Genomic DNA, 17,465 nt, shown 5'->3' on the forward strand with positions numbered 1-17,465 from the left:
AGATTACAGTATTTCATAGATCTAAGCTGGGTGATGTGACTCTTAAGATATTTTTTAAACCAGAGCTGCCCCATACCCTAAGGCTCCCTGGGACCCAGCGTCTTAAAGAGTGACTGCTGCAGGGCATGGCTCTTCAGTGTGCCAGGTCCCAGCAAGCCTAAATCCTGTAGCATCAGGGCTGAGGCAGCCTCCAGCCAGGCTGCAGACCCAGGGCTACTCAGGTCCTGAGGTGGACACACTTTCACTGTATAGCTCCAGACAAACCAGCCACAAAGATGTTACACATTTTGGAAGGAATATCTTTGTGGCTGGTTTGTCATTTTATAGGGCCATAAATTTGATGGACCATGTGGCATATTGCTATTTATGACCCAATTCACACAATTGCATAGAAATGCAACATGTGCCGGGGGCCTGAAAGAATGTCAAGTTTGTACAGCTAAGCACTCAGGTTCTGATCTGCAAGAGTTCAGCTGGCCGGTGTATTTAGATGTGTGAAACCTTGCCCTGATCAGTGCACAGCAGGACTGCTATGGGATGAACTGGCATTGTAAAGGGAAGGAGGTGCCTGTTGACAGAACCTCAGTGTCACTCATTGCAAATGTAGGCAGGGAGTGACAGGATAAGAAAGGATGGTCTCCTTCTTGAGATGGTTGAATGCTGACCTGGAAAATTGGGTTTATCCCTTTCTCTGCTAAGCAATTTGCTTAACCAAAATCTTAGGCTTGATTTAAGGGAATGCCTTTCTCAGGTGGCCACTAAGTTGTATTCTGGGTGCCCAACATAAAATGCTTGAGGTCATTTGGATCTGTGCTTTGTAACATGTACAATATGAATTCCTGGGTTGCCTGTATTAAGCATCCACAATTAGTGGATAATTTAATTTTTAATCTCATGCCTCAATTGAAATTATCATCCCTCCATTTTAAACCTTCCTTGCAGCAGTGGTGAGATCATTTCTGTTCTGTTCTCACATCCCTCACCTTACTAGCAGGCTAATAGCAGCTGGGAGGTTCTTAGTGTATCCTGTGAAGAGATGGCCAAAAACATATACAGAAGGAAGCTAGTGATCCAGTGTTGACTGTAGGTGGCATTCATTAAGTAAAATATACATGTTGAATATAAGGGATGGGAAGAAAAAAACTTGCTTTTTCATTCACTTAAAGAAGCAGAAGTCTGGATGGACGGGGGGCAACTGCTTGTGTAATTAAAGACTGCGTTATAACTTACATGCAAGGAGGGCAAATTAACATTTACTTGCCTATCACACACACCCTTTTCCCAAAAATCAGCCATTCAAAATTGGGGTGTATGTTTAAAGCGAAGAGTTTGATTTCTATGCTGATATGGGGATGCTGGAATTGCTGCCAGGGGATGGCTGCTTGCTGGCTGTAAGCAGGATGGTCAGAGTAGGCAAGCGCTGCTGCCAATTCAGCAGCAGCTATGATGGGGGATAAAGCTTAAGTCAGAGCATTTTAACACGTGCTCTGGGACACAGCGCCGGGCACTTTAATTAGTGAGCCGTGCTAATTAAAAGCACCCATGTGCATGTGTATCAGTGTCCCCACACATCCCGATGCTGAAAAAATGGCAGTGGGGTACTTTGAACAAAAGGTCATTGAATATGTTTTATTTCAAAGCGCCCTACTACCCTTTTTCAGCACGGGGACACACAGGGACACTGATGCACATGACATGAGAAGGCTGCAAGAGCGCATCAATTTCTGTGCTCCAGCAGACTCAATTAATCAAGTCTGCTCCATGCTGGATTTCCAGAATGTTGGAAACACCTATAGGAGCCCAAAGAGTTTGCAGAGAGAGAGAGTGATGCTGAAGAATAGATTCTGACCCTATTCCATGCAGCCTTATTCACCTATGACTGGGAAAAAAAAATCTTTGTTTTTTTCTTCATTGCCTTCCCAGAACAAAATGCATGTCTTGTTTGGGACATGGGCTATGTGAGGAGATATGGTAAGATTCCACAACCCATCTAGATTCTGGCATTCCCTAACTTCTTTGAGTATTTAATATAGCATCCTTAATAATGTTCTTCTGACAGTTTTTGTGTGTTAGGCATGTGATATGTTAGGATTCACTTGAATCCACAGGATCATTTGGCACAGCAAAAACTGACATTTTGATTCTGCCGTTAACTTGCACAGTTTGTGCGTCGGGGAGCGCTGGCATGCCCCCACTCTCCCATCTGCCTTTTAAACACCTCAGGTTACTGAGTACAAGTGACTGTTAGAAGCAGGCAAAGGCACTCTTGTGCTACAGATGTGTTCCAGCCATACTGTAACATGATTTGGTTTTGCCTATTGAGGACCAGGTTATAACCACACTAAGGGAACAGTGCTATGGCTAGTCACAGGGTTGTCTGGTCCTAGCATGCAAAACTAAATTGTTTATAACACAGTTGAAAGCCACACATGTTGCAAATAGGTTTCCTAGCATGGCTATATAATAGGATGAGTCTTGTCTTGATTATCAACAGTGATTTAAATTTCTAAGCCAAAGGGGAGAAAGAGTTTAGCAGACATGCTGGTGTGGAGGATGGTGTCTGTGCCTTTGCCTCAACTTTTCTATTAAAATGTACACAAATCACTTTGAAACCTCCAAGTGCTAACACACTTGATGTTTATTTCCCTCACACAGCAAAAGCCACAACAGATTTTACTACCAAGGCCAGGTGTGGTTTTCAAGCCAACTTTTAATCTTATAATTGGCAGGAAGTGCAGGGTCCTGCTTGAGCCGTACAGTCTCCAGACTAACTGTGAAAAAGTGTACTATGACTGGCAAGAAGGATGGTCAAGGGGACAGGCTTTGATCTCTTTAGTTGACCTCTAGCTGTTCAAGTTGATGTGTAGTAGGAAGGGAAATATATAGGAAGTCCTATAGGAAAGCAAAGTGTAATGGTATTTTAGACACTCAGATGTTGTTCAGTAGTCCCCCTAAAACTTACCATGGCACAAACCCAAGTGAAACAAATCCAAAATGAGCGTTAGATTCTTTTGATATTCATCCACCCCTATTTCTTTACATACAGCCCTAGTTACCTGGAGAAGGACCGAGTTGATGTATGTTCTTCTACTCTACCGGTTCTTCTGGTTCTACCAGTCTTCTAGTCTAGGAGGAGAGGAGCCACGCATAAGCTAAAGACTTCTTTGCTCATCTACTTTAGTCCTGCCTGTTCTTGGGAACCATTTCCCCCCCTCCCACCCTCCACTTAACGATCATGAGCTATTTACAATCCCCAGTGCAGTACCAAGGAAAGCCACAGCCGTGGATCTTTTGGTCTTACCATAGTCCTGGTTTCTAGCTGTGGGAGACAATGCTGGTAGGGTTGTCATAAAGCCCCTTTTTGTAGTTGACTTCTCTGCTTAGCTGCCCACAGGTGGCAGTCTCAATGGCAGCCTGGTTCTATGGAGCTGATGGCAAGGGGTGATGCATTATAACTGAGTTGCAGGGGAGTTGCTTGACCTGTGTGCTGCTGTATGGCTTCTAATATGTCTGTGTGATTAGGGTGTGTAAAGTGGTAAAGATCATCAGACTGCAGAAGCTTTCCACAATGGTGATTACCTAATAGCACATAGCTCCAGATTAGAAAGAGGGGCCTAAAGGGGAGTGAGTAAGGGGAGAGAATTATCTCTTGAAAAAATGATAAATTCTGGTAGTGGTGTACAGACTCGGACACACACAAACTGGACTCTGCTGTTGTAGCAGCAGGAGGCCAACCCAAAGAGTCTCCAAAAACTACTGTTTCATTTAAGAAAAAGAAAAAAAGTCAGTATGACTTTAAGTATTGAGAGCTGTCTCCCTCCCCCTCCTCGCATCCTTACCTCTGGCCTATGAGAACAGTGGTTGACAGGAGTCTAGAGGAGGGGAACTAGGGAATTGTTTAATGGGGCCATTCAGAAAAGTCCAGGTTGATTTGGTGTTTATAAGGCAATTACTGAACACATTTTGGCTCTTGAGCTACATGAAGTCTTAGTGCAAACACACAAATGTGGCAGGTTTGAAACCAGATTGGAAACAGACATGCATTCCTGTTCTTTAAACTGACCCAAAAATGAATCTTATTTGAAATGCTTTGTCCCCATGCAGAGGATAGATGTTATTTGGAACCTGTTTGCACAAGACAATTCCCTCTCCAAATAGTTGGTGGGACTGCATTATTTCAGTTGGGGCACTGACTGTGAGTCCTAGTTAGGAGCAGCAAATGATCTTGTTGCTTAGCTAATGCTGAAGCAAGTTAAAAATCTACACCCAGCCATGATTTAACTGACAGTGGAATCCTGCAGCTGTCAGGAATATTGCAGGTTACTGAGCTTTCATTTTGACAGCTCAGCCTCGCTCTGACAATGGCAAAGTGAGCAGCTACCCAGCTGCTTTGTGTACTTCGGTATCCAACTTTTCCCTCCTTTTCACTGGGTTTTCTCCTTGCCCACCCATCTGGAGTCCACTCTGGCAACCTTCCTCCTCCTTTGGCTGGGGCAGAGGGAAATGGGTGGAAAGGGAGGAACAAACAGCTGTCCTTCTAGGCTCCAAATCAATGCCGCTCCTTAGCAGACTGGCAGTGTGAGTTCATGCATTTAGGCTGGCTGCTCTTTCATACAGGAGACTTTGTGAGCCAATTCTTCCCCAGCCCAGGACAAAGAGGTAGGGAATACAGCCCTGTCCTCCTTGCCAGCTTGCAGGACCATCGGGCTGGCACAAGCCTCTTGTGTTTCTGGTGTACGGTACAGTGGAGGACTCTGCTGTCACTTGGGGCAGAGGAGAGCTCTGCTTCTAGTATTTCTCAGAAAGTGCTGAAGCTTTGCAGTCTCCACACTGAATTCCCTGTGCTTGTTAAGGTCACCCTCCCTGAGAAGGGAGTTAGTTATGGAAATGAGATCTCAATTTTCCAGTTTAGAAGGCCTAAATTTTGCTCTGTTGAAACCTGTGAGTTTAACAGCTTTAAAGAATGAGTCAACTTGAGTTAAAACTGGCCGGTAGAAATGCTTGTAGGTCCATTTGACTTCTGTGCTGAGCCACATCCTCTGGGTTATTTGACCCCAGCAGTCTTTCCTGCCGCAGGAGGCTGGACCCGATGATCTCACAAGGTCCCTTCCAGCCCTAAATTTGTGTGAATCTGTGAGAGCTGGGCCCACTGAATTTATGACAGTGAAACTGAGTGAAATTTACATTGCACTTGTCCGAGTTTAATTGTACAGTTTGCTCTGCTGTGCTTGTGGTTTCAAATATTTTAAATAACAGTAGCACCATAAATCTAAGAAGATAAAGGCTAAACATCCTTTCCGCTAGCATTGTAGTTGCAGCAGTGAGACCTGGTTTTTTAGAAGTGTGTTGGGTGCCTTTCCCTCCGTGGAAGTCTATGGGAACTGCTGGTATTCGCCACCTCCAAACTCTTAATTGATGTCAGCACTTCATGCCAGATTGGAGGATAAGAAATATCCTGGTCAAAATCTCATTAACAAACACCACTCCAATCCACATCCGCTATATTGACAGGGCCGGAAATGTGGTTCTAGCTTCACAAGTGTGAACTGGACCTCCTTGTTGGTTGACATATGATGGTGAAAGGAATCGTGGTAGAGGGAAACAGATTTTTCCGGGGGACTGTAGAAAGGGGTTTTGCATACTTCTCAACAGACAAAACTGGTGGAAAAGTCGCTTGTCAGTGAATATACCAGTAATGGGCAGAGACTTGAAATGTAGGCGTGTTCTCTGCTTGACAGAAAACCTGCTGCTTAGCAGCAGAAAGGTGAGTTACTGAAGAAGATGCTTGCCTCAGTGCTGTATTTCTTCTTCAGTGTGTTGGCGCAGGAATTTTCTTCTACCATCTGTTCTGCTGTTGTTAAGTGGGCCCCAAACCAGTGCTTACATTTGGGGAGGTTAGGAACCTACGTGAAGGGGAGGTACAATTGCTGGTAGGAACAGCCTACAGAAACAAAAGGGATGCTGGAAGACGTAGCAAGTGGATTAATCTACAGCCACACCAGATGTCCTCCTTCAAGAGGTAGATTTACTCTCAGCTATGTTTTAAAGATGGCTCCTATGTACTTGCTATGCTTCTGGGCAGGGACAATCTTCTGATATGTATTTGTGCAGGACGTTAGGACTCTGAGTGAAGCCTCTTTGCATTAATGTAATACAAACAGTAACAGTACCCTTGGTTCCAGCTGTGAAACCCCTAAGGATTTTACTGAGTTTGCTGCTGTGTATTTGAGGGCAGAATTTGCAGGGGCCGAATCAAAGCAGAATAATTGCAGTAACAGCAGTCACTGCTGCGAGCAGTTCTCCCCCAGTTAGAAAAGGACCCGTTCTGCCTGTGACAGGAGTTTGAATGTGGAGAAAAAGGATTGTATTGGTGCACTTAAAGATCTTCCTCCGACGCATGCAACAACCTAGTCATAAATTCCATCTGATGCTGGGAATGTGCTAAACTAGATTTACTGCAGTGGGTAAACCTGCTATGTCTCCCCTTTTTCTATCTGGGCTGTTTATTTCCTCTCCCTGGGTACAAGACTTGACATTTGTTTGCGCTTCATCTTTCCTATTTATCTTCAGCCCTCCCCCAACCCCCCCCCTCACCCCCCTTGCTCTGATCTCCACAAGTCACTCCCTAGGTTGCGTGTGTGCTGCCCCTCTGCCATTTGCTGCCATCAGCACATTTGATCATGGCTGAATTTACATCAAAGAAACACCTGACAAAGAAGGAAGCTTGATAAGCTCCAGTTTCTTTGCAGCAACCCAAACAGGTAGAGGCAGACAAGTGAGCTCAGGCAGGAACACAAGGAAGTTGCGCTCTAGTTTCAAGTAAGCGTGCTTCGCTCTCCTGATAGAAGCAGTGCTGCAGACCACCGCTGCTGCCTGCTCACCACAGCAATGCTTGTACATTAGAAAACAGAGCTACTGCTGGTACAGTGGGGAACCCAGGCGACGCAAAAACTGAAGCTGGCATCATTCTTCTCCTATAAAACCAGCAGGTGATTAGAAAACTGTGAGGCACAAAAAAAGGCCTCCAACTAACTAGAACAAAGTGAGAAAAAGGCTCTTCTCGCAAGGAAAAGCTGCTATGGTTGTAGCACTAGCAGTACATCTCTCAGACTCCTCTCTCTCTCTCTCTCCCCCCTCCCGGGGGGAGAGCTTTGTGCAAAACTATATAGTGGAGAGAAAAGGATACAATCAAAAAGCGAATCATCTGCAAAGCTGAACCCTCCTATCTCCTTACAGTGTCCAGAAAGGTGACCAAGAGGTTCCAAACTAGTTTTTCTAGTAAAACACCTAGCATCATGAAAGCAAGTTTGCTTTGGTTTGTTTTTAATCATCTCTGCTTCCAGTAGGTTTTCCAGACTGTCCTTTTTCTATATCTAGGGAATTTGCTGCCGAGACCTGATTTGTGTAATCATAGTCAAAACAATACGTATCTTTGTCCAGCTGAGATTATGCTGCGTGAGATAAGAAGCCATTTGTGGCAGTGCCTGGATTCAAGCAACAGCCAGTGTGAATGTCACCTGTTTGCATTTTTGAAGGCTTGAGTTGTACATACTAGGCTAGCAGGTACATGTGAAACATCTCTGTGGGTAGGAAGAAGAGGTCTGTCCACCTATGACATAACAAGACTTTTTCCCTCCCTCCACAAGGAAAGTGAAACATGCTCTAGGAGCTCCACAGGATTGCTTATGGGTGTCAGTTTTGTGTATAGCTGGTGTTACTCCCAGCAGAATAGACAATCTGGGGTCTGACCATCCAAAAACATCTGCAGCCTTCTACACTCAGCCAGTCCTGAAAGACTGCATATGCTGGCTCTGTACTAGGCCATTTGATTGAGGGGGAAAGTTAGTTTATTGAGGCTTTTAGGGTACAATCTAGTGTCAATAGACACTCGTTATGGAGCTACTCCACGAAGTGTTGGTATGGAAGTCTGCTGCCCTGCCCTTCTACTGAGGCAACCGAGCAAGGCCTTGTACACTTGTGGAAAGAGATACTAAGTACTGGCTAAGGGGTGGGCAAAATCTGGCCCATGGTGGACTGTTTCCTAGCAGCCCCTGTGGCGACCACTCCTGGCTGCTGCTGCTGGACCCAACTCCACTGCTGGAGCACCCCAGCCCATCCGCTCCCCACCTACCACCAGTGGCAGGACCCACACAGGCAGGGTGTACAGCTGAGCGACTGGGACGGGGCTCTGGCTGGGAGTGAGACTGGTGGGCAGGGCTGGGGAGAGCCTGGGATCTTGGGCAGAGGCCAGGGCCAGGGCCAGGGCAGAGCTGCAATCCGCTGCCCCTGCGCCCCTGCAACGAGCATGGGGTCCATGGGCAGGGTGTGCAGGGAGCAGATCGCAGCTCGGCCCCGGCCCTGGCTCCATGCTGTCACTGCTCCAAGATCCCGGCCTCTGCCCAAGAGCAGCTGCTCACCCTGCCTGTGTGGCTCCCAGCCAGTCTCCATGGAGACCCCAGGATCATGGGGCTGGTGCCAGGGCCAGGACTGGAGCCCCGCTTCTGTGGCCCTGCACTGTCACAGTCCCATGATCCCAGGGTCTCTGGAGACCAGCTGGGAGCCACGTGGACAGGGGCTGGTGGGAAATGGAGTCTGGCTGTGGGCCAGATCCACCATTTTGCCCACACCTGTACTAGCTCCACAACGACCTATTCTAGACGCTGGACTACTTTTGACTAGTGAGATTCTTGCAATCAAAAGCAGTTTCTTGGTTTCACCTTAAAATGGCATAAACATTCTTTCTCTTCTGGATTAGAAAAAAGTGTGTGCACAAGATAAGGCAGAGAGCTTCTAGCTAAGGCACCGGTTTTGAGTGCTGTATCTCTTTAAAGGGCTAACAAAGTCCTTGAAGGCCACACAAGCTACGTGATGATGGCAGTGCCGTCAGCCCCTACAATGTTATCACGAGTCTCATGATAATCCGTGTTTGTCTTGAAGGCTCAGCTCCTGCTCTCCTGTGATTACACAAGAAGCTTGGCTTTCGTCATTTTTATTAAAGTAAGCTTCTGGACCTGTTAGTTGCAGAGACTCTTGAAAATGTGAGTTTTAAAAAGTTCAAAACCCAGAGGCAAATACAAAGTATTTTAATTAACACACGTGCACACTTACACATGCACATGGTTTTTGCAGCATTCTCAAGATGAGGGGTTTGACTTGCAACTCCTAAGCACTTAGGCACTGGCGGGCATGACATGAATGTTGGCTTCAAATTTAAGCACTTAAAATCTGCTTGTCTACCCCCAAAATGCCATGTGTTGGAATTCACCCTTTTCCAGAAAAACTGGAACCATGAACTTGGATCTGAACTCATATCTGAGGGGTTGATTTGTACCCTCTTAACCTTTTAAGTAACTTGCCCATGGTCACCAAGAAGCCTTCTCAGCACAGAAAGGCATGTCTCCCCACTTGGTGTTTTAGCCCACAGCTCCTTCTCTACCTGGTAAGCAACATTAAAAAATAAAGGCCACATCATGCTTCAAAATCTTGACTTTTTTAACTTTTCTATTTCCTTTTCTGCTTTTCTCTTGAACTTTAGCCATTGATTTTTTTTTATTATTATTTTTTAAGAAGGAAACAAATCAATTTTCAAACATTACAGGGGGGAAGAACTAAAAGGAAAAAATGTTTAGAAAAAGCAGCGAAATTAATATTGAAAAAAGTGCAGGAAAAAGTTTGACAAGTGGCTAATATTTTCCCCTCCTTTCCTCACCAAAACTCCACTTGCAAATAAGGCCTGTGTGTGACAAAAACACAATTTCAAACATTTTTTCTGTAGAGTTATTAGAACAGCCCCTCAATTGAAATGCAGCTTTTGCCTTAGATTTTCCTTGTAAAAAATTATGAATAAATTGCACAGTTTAACACAAAATAGAGACTCCACAGGAAATGGTGTCATTTGATGCGGGCAATCATTTAATGACAGGCACTTATATATATGCTTTTAAGTTTTTTATGTGAATCTTTCAGGGGTCTGGGGCAACACAGTGTCCATTGTGCGCTGACGATTCACAGGTTTCCAGTTGCCAAGAGCAGCCAGAGTGTGCCAAACAGCCTGTAATCTGAGAGGCCTGGGTTCAACTCAGTGCTCTGCCACAGATGCTCCTAAATGACATTAGGCAAGTCACTTAGTCTCTCTGTGAAGAAAAAATATATTGCCGTTAAAAGCTGTAGGCAGAGCTAGCATGTGAACTGCTGGGATCTGAAACTGAACTGAAGGGTATGTATGAACCAGGTGACAGAGATCAGTTGTTCACCAAGTCCTAAAATACTAGCACCATGGGGTGCCCACTGTAATTAGTAGGTGGCAGGTTTAAAACTAACAAGAGGAAGTTCTTTGTTATCTAATGCATAATTAACTTGTGAAATTCATTGCCACACAAGGTGGTAGAGGCAGATCTCACAGCCAGGTTCAAAAAGGGACTAGATAAATGCATGGATGATAGATCTATTAATGACTATTGAACAGAAGGGTTAGAGATGTTTCCTCTGGTGCCTTTAGACCTATAATGGTAGATGCCAGGGAGGGTATTAAATAGGGGATAGAGCACTAGAAATATGAGGTTCAATCCTGTCCCTCTATAGCATCCACTTCTGCCACTGTCAGAGACACAATACCGGGCTAGATGCACCATTGGTCTTACCCAGTCATATAACTGTGCCTGTTGTAGTTATAATGAAATAAATATCATCCAGGTGTTACCGGATTTAGATGACCTGGGGGAGCCTGGAGACAGACTGGGTTCTACTCTGAGCATAGGGTGAGAGAGTACAGAGTGGGCAAGGATATACAGAGGGACTGGAGTGGGTGATTGGAGGTGTGAGGGGAGGGGGCTTGTGGGTAATGTAGGAGAGTTTGCAGAGAACCCTGTGGAGACATTTAATGGCAATGTCAGGTAAGGGTGATGATGAGGCCTGAGCTGGGTGTGCATCCTGGGACAGGAGACTTGTACACGGCATGGCTTCTGACCTGGGCATGAATTTAGGGTGGGAAGCTCAAGTGCGCCAAGTTCTTGTACCTGAAAGGCTCCCAGTAGCACTGACTCCTGGCTCTCTTGTGTACTGACAGCAGCCCTAAAATGCAGTCACTGATGCTCAGGGCTTGAATCTGTCCCAGCTCTCCACCCTCTTTTGCATCCTGCCAGTTTCCCTAACACAGCTCTCTTTCCTCTCCTCAGGCCCACACACTGCTTCCTCCTGCTCTTCCCCAGCCCCACTCCCTCCCACGCTCACAAAGCTTTACTCTACCTCTCTTGGCCCCCTTAGCACTGCAGAGCACACCATGGCCATCAAAGAGAAGGGAGAATTGGCAGGGGAGGGTAAGAGACAGCAACTGGACACAGAAGGCCATGGGAGATCTTGGCACAGGAGTTCAGTGGACAAAGCATAGGTGTACCCCATCGTCACTGATGTCCTCTGCCATGCTGCAGACCCACCTTGGCCACCAGTTTAGGACTGTCAGTAGAGGACTCTCATTGGAGCAGGCACAGGAGGAAGTGCCTCGGGTCCCAACTCAGTAGCCTTGGCCAGAGCTGCTGCTGGAGGAACCCCGATCACTGGGTAAGCTCATAGAAGAGCAAGGAATCTTGGCTGACCTGCAGAGCCCCTCACGCTGCTGACTGGCTTCAGACAGCAGAGCTACAGCGTGCAAATATATTTGAGAGGAATGTAGGTAAGTAGTTGTATCACTTCTGATGCCACAGTGGCCACACTTAAAATGAATTGACCTACTGCTGACTGCCAATGTTGTGAGTGCAGTCTCCCCATATGGCTGCCTGAGCCTGGTGCAGCAGATCTGAGTAAGTAACCAATTCTTCCAGTGTAGCTTCTAAGGCAGCACTTCCCTGCTTTAGCAGCACGGACAGTGCATAAGGCCTGTGCTGCTTGAGTACTATGGCTGTTTTGTGCACAGTGATGGTGCAAGGGACACATTTGGATATAATGCAAGCTCAAGCTGTTGCACTCAGTCTCCACTGCCAGTAGGGAACCCCTATCCAGCCTACACCACAGAACCTTGCCTGGCATTAATTGTGCGGAAATGAGTCCTTTGCCTGGCATTGCCACCCTGCCCCACCCCACCTGCTGGGCTCTTTGAGCGTCCCACACCTGCGGGGCCCTGCCTGCTCCCCTGGGACCAGGAAGCAGCAGGCAGGAGCAGCAGCAAGCCAGGCAGAGGAGCCCTGGCACAAAGTCAGCAATGTGCCAGGAGTGAGGAGAGCAGTGTGAGGTAGGTGCCAGCAGAGGAAGCAGCTCCCTGCCCTCGGGGGGGTGGTTCTTCTGCTTCTCACCATAGGCTGGGAGGGAAGCAAGGGTGAAAATAGGCCAGGGAACTGAGCTCAGTCCAAGTGAGCCCAAAGGGTTAAATCCCAGATGTCCCTTCCCAGCAGTTTAGATTCATAGATGTTGGGTTGGAAGGGACCTCAACAGATCATCGAGTCCAACCTTCTGCCTAGGCAGGAAAGAGGGCTGGGGGTCAGATGACCCCAGCCAGATGCCTATCCAGCCTTCTCTTAAAGACCCCCAAGGTAGGGGAAAGCACCACCTCCCTTCTATCCTGGGACATGAAAAGGACTTTCTAGTCCCTCCCAGCAGTCCCCCCAGGCTGCCTGGATGTCATTCTCCTGAAGTCAGACTGTAAAGTGGCTTACTGTGTGCATGCCAGTGTCACCACCTGAGTGGCAAAGGACATATTTCAGTTGTGCCCCCAGTGAAGCCTTGTGGGTTGGAAGGTGGTGTTCTCATATATGGACTTATACATATTGAAATTCTGTGGTATCAAACTTGAGTCTGTGGTTTTGCTGCATAGCAAAAGCTCAGAAACCCTGGTACCCTGTGCTTCAAGGTTTGGTCTTGGAAGGCCTTACTTCCTAGCAATGCACCCAGCGGCATGCAAGTTCCCAGCCCTATTATCCCTCCCTCCTGTTTTCAAGGATTCCCAATTTTTTTTTCCCCTCAAGCACTGCCTCCCTCAGGCTGCGGATTTGATATGGTTCCCTGTTGCCATCTGCATCACGTATGAGCTGGAGAAAGTAGGCTGCAAGGCGCACGAGGTAGAGTCTGATCCTCCATCCCTGAGTGCTTTATCCTCCGTAGTTAAAGGTGGCACTGGGATCTTTGGGAGGTGCCCTCTTCAACCTGGCAGTAAAAGGGAACTAGGAATGCTCCTTCACTGCTGAGCAATATGAATAGAGGGACTGAGTTAACCATGTTATTCTGAAATCAAGTAGAAGGCAACGTAGTTTTGCATGTTATAAACTAACCAAAGTAGATATGTATCACTTTGACAGATGAGCTTCAACCCACAAAAGCTTGTGCGTGTGCATGCGCACTCGCTCTCTCTCTCTAATCTACTTTGGTTAGTCTTAACATAAATAAACCCATGTTCAAAATGCACTAAAGCAACCTGTACAGACTGTTGTGGCCTTTTCTTGGGCCTCTGTGTAGTAGAAAGCTGCTGGTTGGGTGGGTTTTTTCCCCACTGTTGTAAAAACATTTATTTTTCTGGTTGGTTTGTACATTTGAAATATCTTGTCCTTGGTGCGTGGACCTGGGCTTTGACAAGTTCTCTTCAGGCCTTGATTTTTGAAGTGACACACTGTTAACTCCAGGGAAAGGGTGCAATTACTTTAAAAACACACACTCCCTCTTCCTCCTCTGCTGTGTGGAGCAAATATGCTTTGATTTAGTGTGTGGAGCAACTACAAAATGATGGACGAACCTTTTCTGTTTCCCTAGCCCTAGACTAAGATGTTGCCATCCTATCCCAATCTGTCTAATACCCAGAGGTTGAAATGAGGACTAGAATTGAAAACGGACCAGCCTTGTATCTTGATCCAAGTGATCAGAACCATCAAGTGGTCTGTATTGACATACATGGTGAATTGAATCAAAACTACAGAAGAAAAACTTCTCATAAGTGCTTGTGTATTCAATTTCCACTGTCTCTTGACCTCTGAATGTCACTCCTTGTTTTCTGCTCTCCTGGACCCGGCAGGCCCGGCCCATTGGTTAATGGGCAAGTGCTGCACAGCGTGGGACAAATGACAGGTAAGCAAAAGCTTAAAGAAAAGCTGGTGATGAAATCCCACTGCTGTGCATCAATGTATCCTTGAATTGCATTAGTCTGAGAGGTAAATCAAAAAACTGCATCCCTGAGATTAAGAATAATGTTGTCTTTCTGAGAGTAATGAGAATTTGCACTAATTTGCACTCATTTACACAATAAACAGTAATACACACTAATACACATTGCAAAAATGGCTCACAATGGAAGTTACTGTATCTTAATCTCCTGGCTCCTTTCTTGCTTTGTTAGTAAGAAGGAAGGCTAATTAAATTTTTACAAGGTCCCAAATCTAGGCTCTGCAATTTGGACAGTTAATAAAATTGTCCTGCCAAGCCAAGGAAACCGTAGTGGTTTTTAGCGTGCCTTCTTTTTCCTTCTCTTCCTTTCTTTTTCTGTGTTCAGGACACTCTCTTGTAGAGACCCACACACTTCTTCTAGAACAACCCGTGTCTGTTTATGACTCGCTGCTGTTTTAAGTTTTCACCACGTTTTTATGTGCTTCCCCCCCCCCACCCCGGGTGAAAAAAGTGCAGTTTTCTCAACACCGGTAGGAAGCGTCAGTTCATTTTTTGGTTTTGCCAAGTTGTTCGTGGCAAAAGAAAATCCAAAAAAACTAAATATTTTTGTTTTGACATTTTCTAAGTGAAACAGTTTGACATTTACATTTGAAACATTTCATTTTGAAATTTCCTTTGGCTTTTTTTTTTTTTTTTTTTTTTTTTTTAAATCCAGACACTTGGAGTGGAAATGAAACAGTGTTTCAGGACTAGTGAAACTTTTCAGTTAGACCCTAATGGATTTTTCCCCTCATTGTTTCAGGATTTCCTACATGATTCCAAATCAGATTTTAGTACCATGTACAGACACCAACTGCAGAGCACCTCAGTGACCGTTCATACATCACAGCTGCTTCTAAACTCCACGTATATATGTTGGTAAATTATTATGCTTCTCATGAACTTACTTCATATGACCCTACCTTTGGTTGTTTCTTCTCTGGGTTAACACAGATGCAGTGTTGTTCAGGATGCATTTCAATCATTTCATTCTTGAAGTATGTGACAGGTATTAGACTTTGCTGGTTGAGGTACAGCATCAAGATCAGTGGTTCTTGACCTTTTTAGAGTTGAAGCACCCCTCATTAGACTTAAAGCACCCCTCAGAAAATTCCAGCTCTTAGTTTTCACTCACTTTTAGGCTACGGAAAAACAATAAAGTAATTCTTCTGTTGGAAAGACCTCAGAAAACCCACAACAGGTCAGAATGTTTTAACACTATGGATTTCTATTTGAAATCTCTGGGTTTATCTTGTGGATCGTGTGCACATTGTGGGGCACCTTGCAACACCCTCGAAGGGATCCCACTTCACCCCAGTTGAGAATCACCGGTCACAGTCTTCTGATTTTATGGAGAAGATACTTGGTAACCCATTTGGGACCTTGACTGCGCTAGGGAAATGTATCATGTGAGGAAACCTGGTCACTGACAATGACAAATTCTATTGTGACCTTGGTCGAGAAGGCTAAAAACTTGTCACGTGGGCATGGCTACATGTCTGGTTTCATATTTTTTCTCGGTGGTCCCAACCTCAGGATTAACCACCTTTAAAATGTGACTTTCCACTGGGTGCTACAAAGTGTTTTAATAGAACATGAACCAAAACGAGTTTAACACAGGATCCATGTTCCCAGTATAAAAGTGGCCTCATCTTAACATAGCATTGGGTGTTGCTGAAACCAAGTGGCCAGATTATGTTCCTGATCACAGTTGATGCCATTAACTCCAGACTTACCGCTGTGTAACCAAGAAGGGGGAAAAAACTGACCCAAACACTCCACAGCCTTTATTGGTAGTTTTGTTTGCCTGATACATACAGCACATTTTTCTAGGAAAGGAGCAAGTGGGAGTGGATTTTAATACCAAGACAGCTTTGGATTAATGACTGGGTTTGTCTCAATCCAGATGTTAAGGAGCTTGGAACTGCGGTTGCTCTTGGCTGCTGTTGTGCATGCTCCAAGCTTAGGCTTGTGAAGTTTAAAAGGTGGGGGGGTGAGGAAGGCAACAGCAGCAGGAAGGAAGGAAGATATAAGCCAGTGTCATGTGTGCTACAGGCATTTATGTCTGTAGCTGGGTCTCAATTTACATGCACAGTGTAAAGAATCAAGCAGTTTAGCTGGGATGTCCTTTCCTGGGTATGTGCAGCTACTGGGTGGAAATGTTTGTCATTTATGTGACATCTTTCTCTATGTGATTAACTGCAATGGAAACTGCTCATTTTTCAGCATTTTCTCTGGGGCTCTGAGTTTTTAGCATGGGTCTGATCCTGAGATGCTCAGCATCTGCTACTAGTGAAGTCAGTGAGAACTGAGGGTACTTGGTATCTCCCAGATATTCATTGTTTGATATGCTTTTGCCCTCTGCCTATGAAGGAGTTGTATTCTCCTGACTTCTGTTCTCTCCCAAAGGAAACAGGCTCCACTGTCTCTCTGCTGTTTTCCCCAAGCTAGTTCTGGACCACTTCCAGCCTTGCGTCATTGGCTTTGTGCTCCCAGTCCCCTGCGCTTACCTGCTCTCTAGGTTGCTCCCTGGTTCTTTCCCATCCCTGCTGCTCTCTTAACACCAGTACCTGCTTTCAGGAAGTAGCTGGGAGGCAACAGCAGGGGGAAGAGGGAGCACCGGATGGGAGACGACCGAGTCTTTTCTCGCAGAAGGAGTAGCATAGAACTGAGTAGTTTCTAGGGCCCATTCCAAGTCCTACAACCAGGTCCTCAGAAACCATTCGTTGTGCCTGATACAGGTCTCTCTGGAAATTAGTCAGTGCCTTGGTGCCTTGCCTCCCCGTTGGGTGTGCAACTAAAAGTAGTTGAATAGTTAACAGTGGACACGTTTCAGCTGCTCTTTTTTTGTTTGTTTGTTTCCAGAGTGTCTGTCAGCGGTCTGCAATTCTCACAAAGGTGTTAGTTGTCATTATTTATTATTTACATCCTGGGAGCACCAGGCACTAGCTGCTCAGCCAGTCAGACATTTGAAATAGCCCTTCTGAATAATTGCACTCATTTCCTCGGAGAATTCCTGGTCTATATATTGTCCATCAGCTGTTGAAGTGTAACTATTCAATATGCCAACCATGAGCAGGTTGGTTACTTTTGATTGGTTTCCTGGTGCTGTTTCTTTTTGGGTGGAGGCACATCATCCAATCAGGTGTTTCATGACAATACTCGCATTGATGAGATCAGCATAGCTCTGGGAATATTCTATAGTGTTGCTCCAGGCTCTTTTTGGCTGCAAGCATTTCTCAATTGTTACACTGCACGAGGAGAACATGCACAAGTGGACTGCATTCATGGTGGCAGATATTCCTGGAGATTCATTTGCTATGTTCCATGACTTGACTAAGGTTCAG

General features: G+C 45.6%; 1 long non-coding RNA gene across 1 annotated transcript in view; it reads left to right on the plus strand.

Moving 5' to 3' along the window:
* The first annotated feature begins 1,787 nt into the window (after window positions 1-1,787).
* LOC112547936 overlaps window positions 1,788-17,465 on the plus strand; it is a 17,294-nt gene continuing 1,616 nt past the window's right edge. Inside the window, exons 1-2 of the long non-coding RNA XR_003091730.1 lie at window positions 1,788-11,668; window positions 13,732-14,043. This is a non-coding gene — a long non-coding RNA (uncharacterized LOC112547936). The remainder of the gene's footprint in view (window positions 11,669-13,731; window positions 14,044-17,465) is intronic.

The sequence above is a fragment of the Alligator sinensis genome, unplaced genomic scaffold (assembly GCF_000455745.1).
Source record: "Alligator sinensis unplaced genomic scaffold, ASM45574v1 scaffold219_2, whole genome shotgun sequence".
Taxonomy (NCBI): domain Eukaryota; kingdom Metazoa; phylum Chordata; order Crocodylia; family Alligatoridae; genus Alligator; species Alligator sinensis.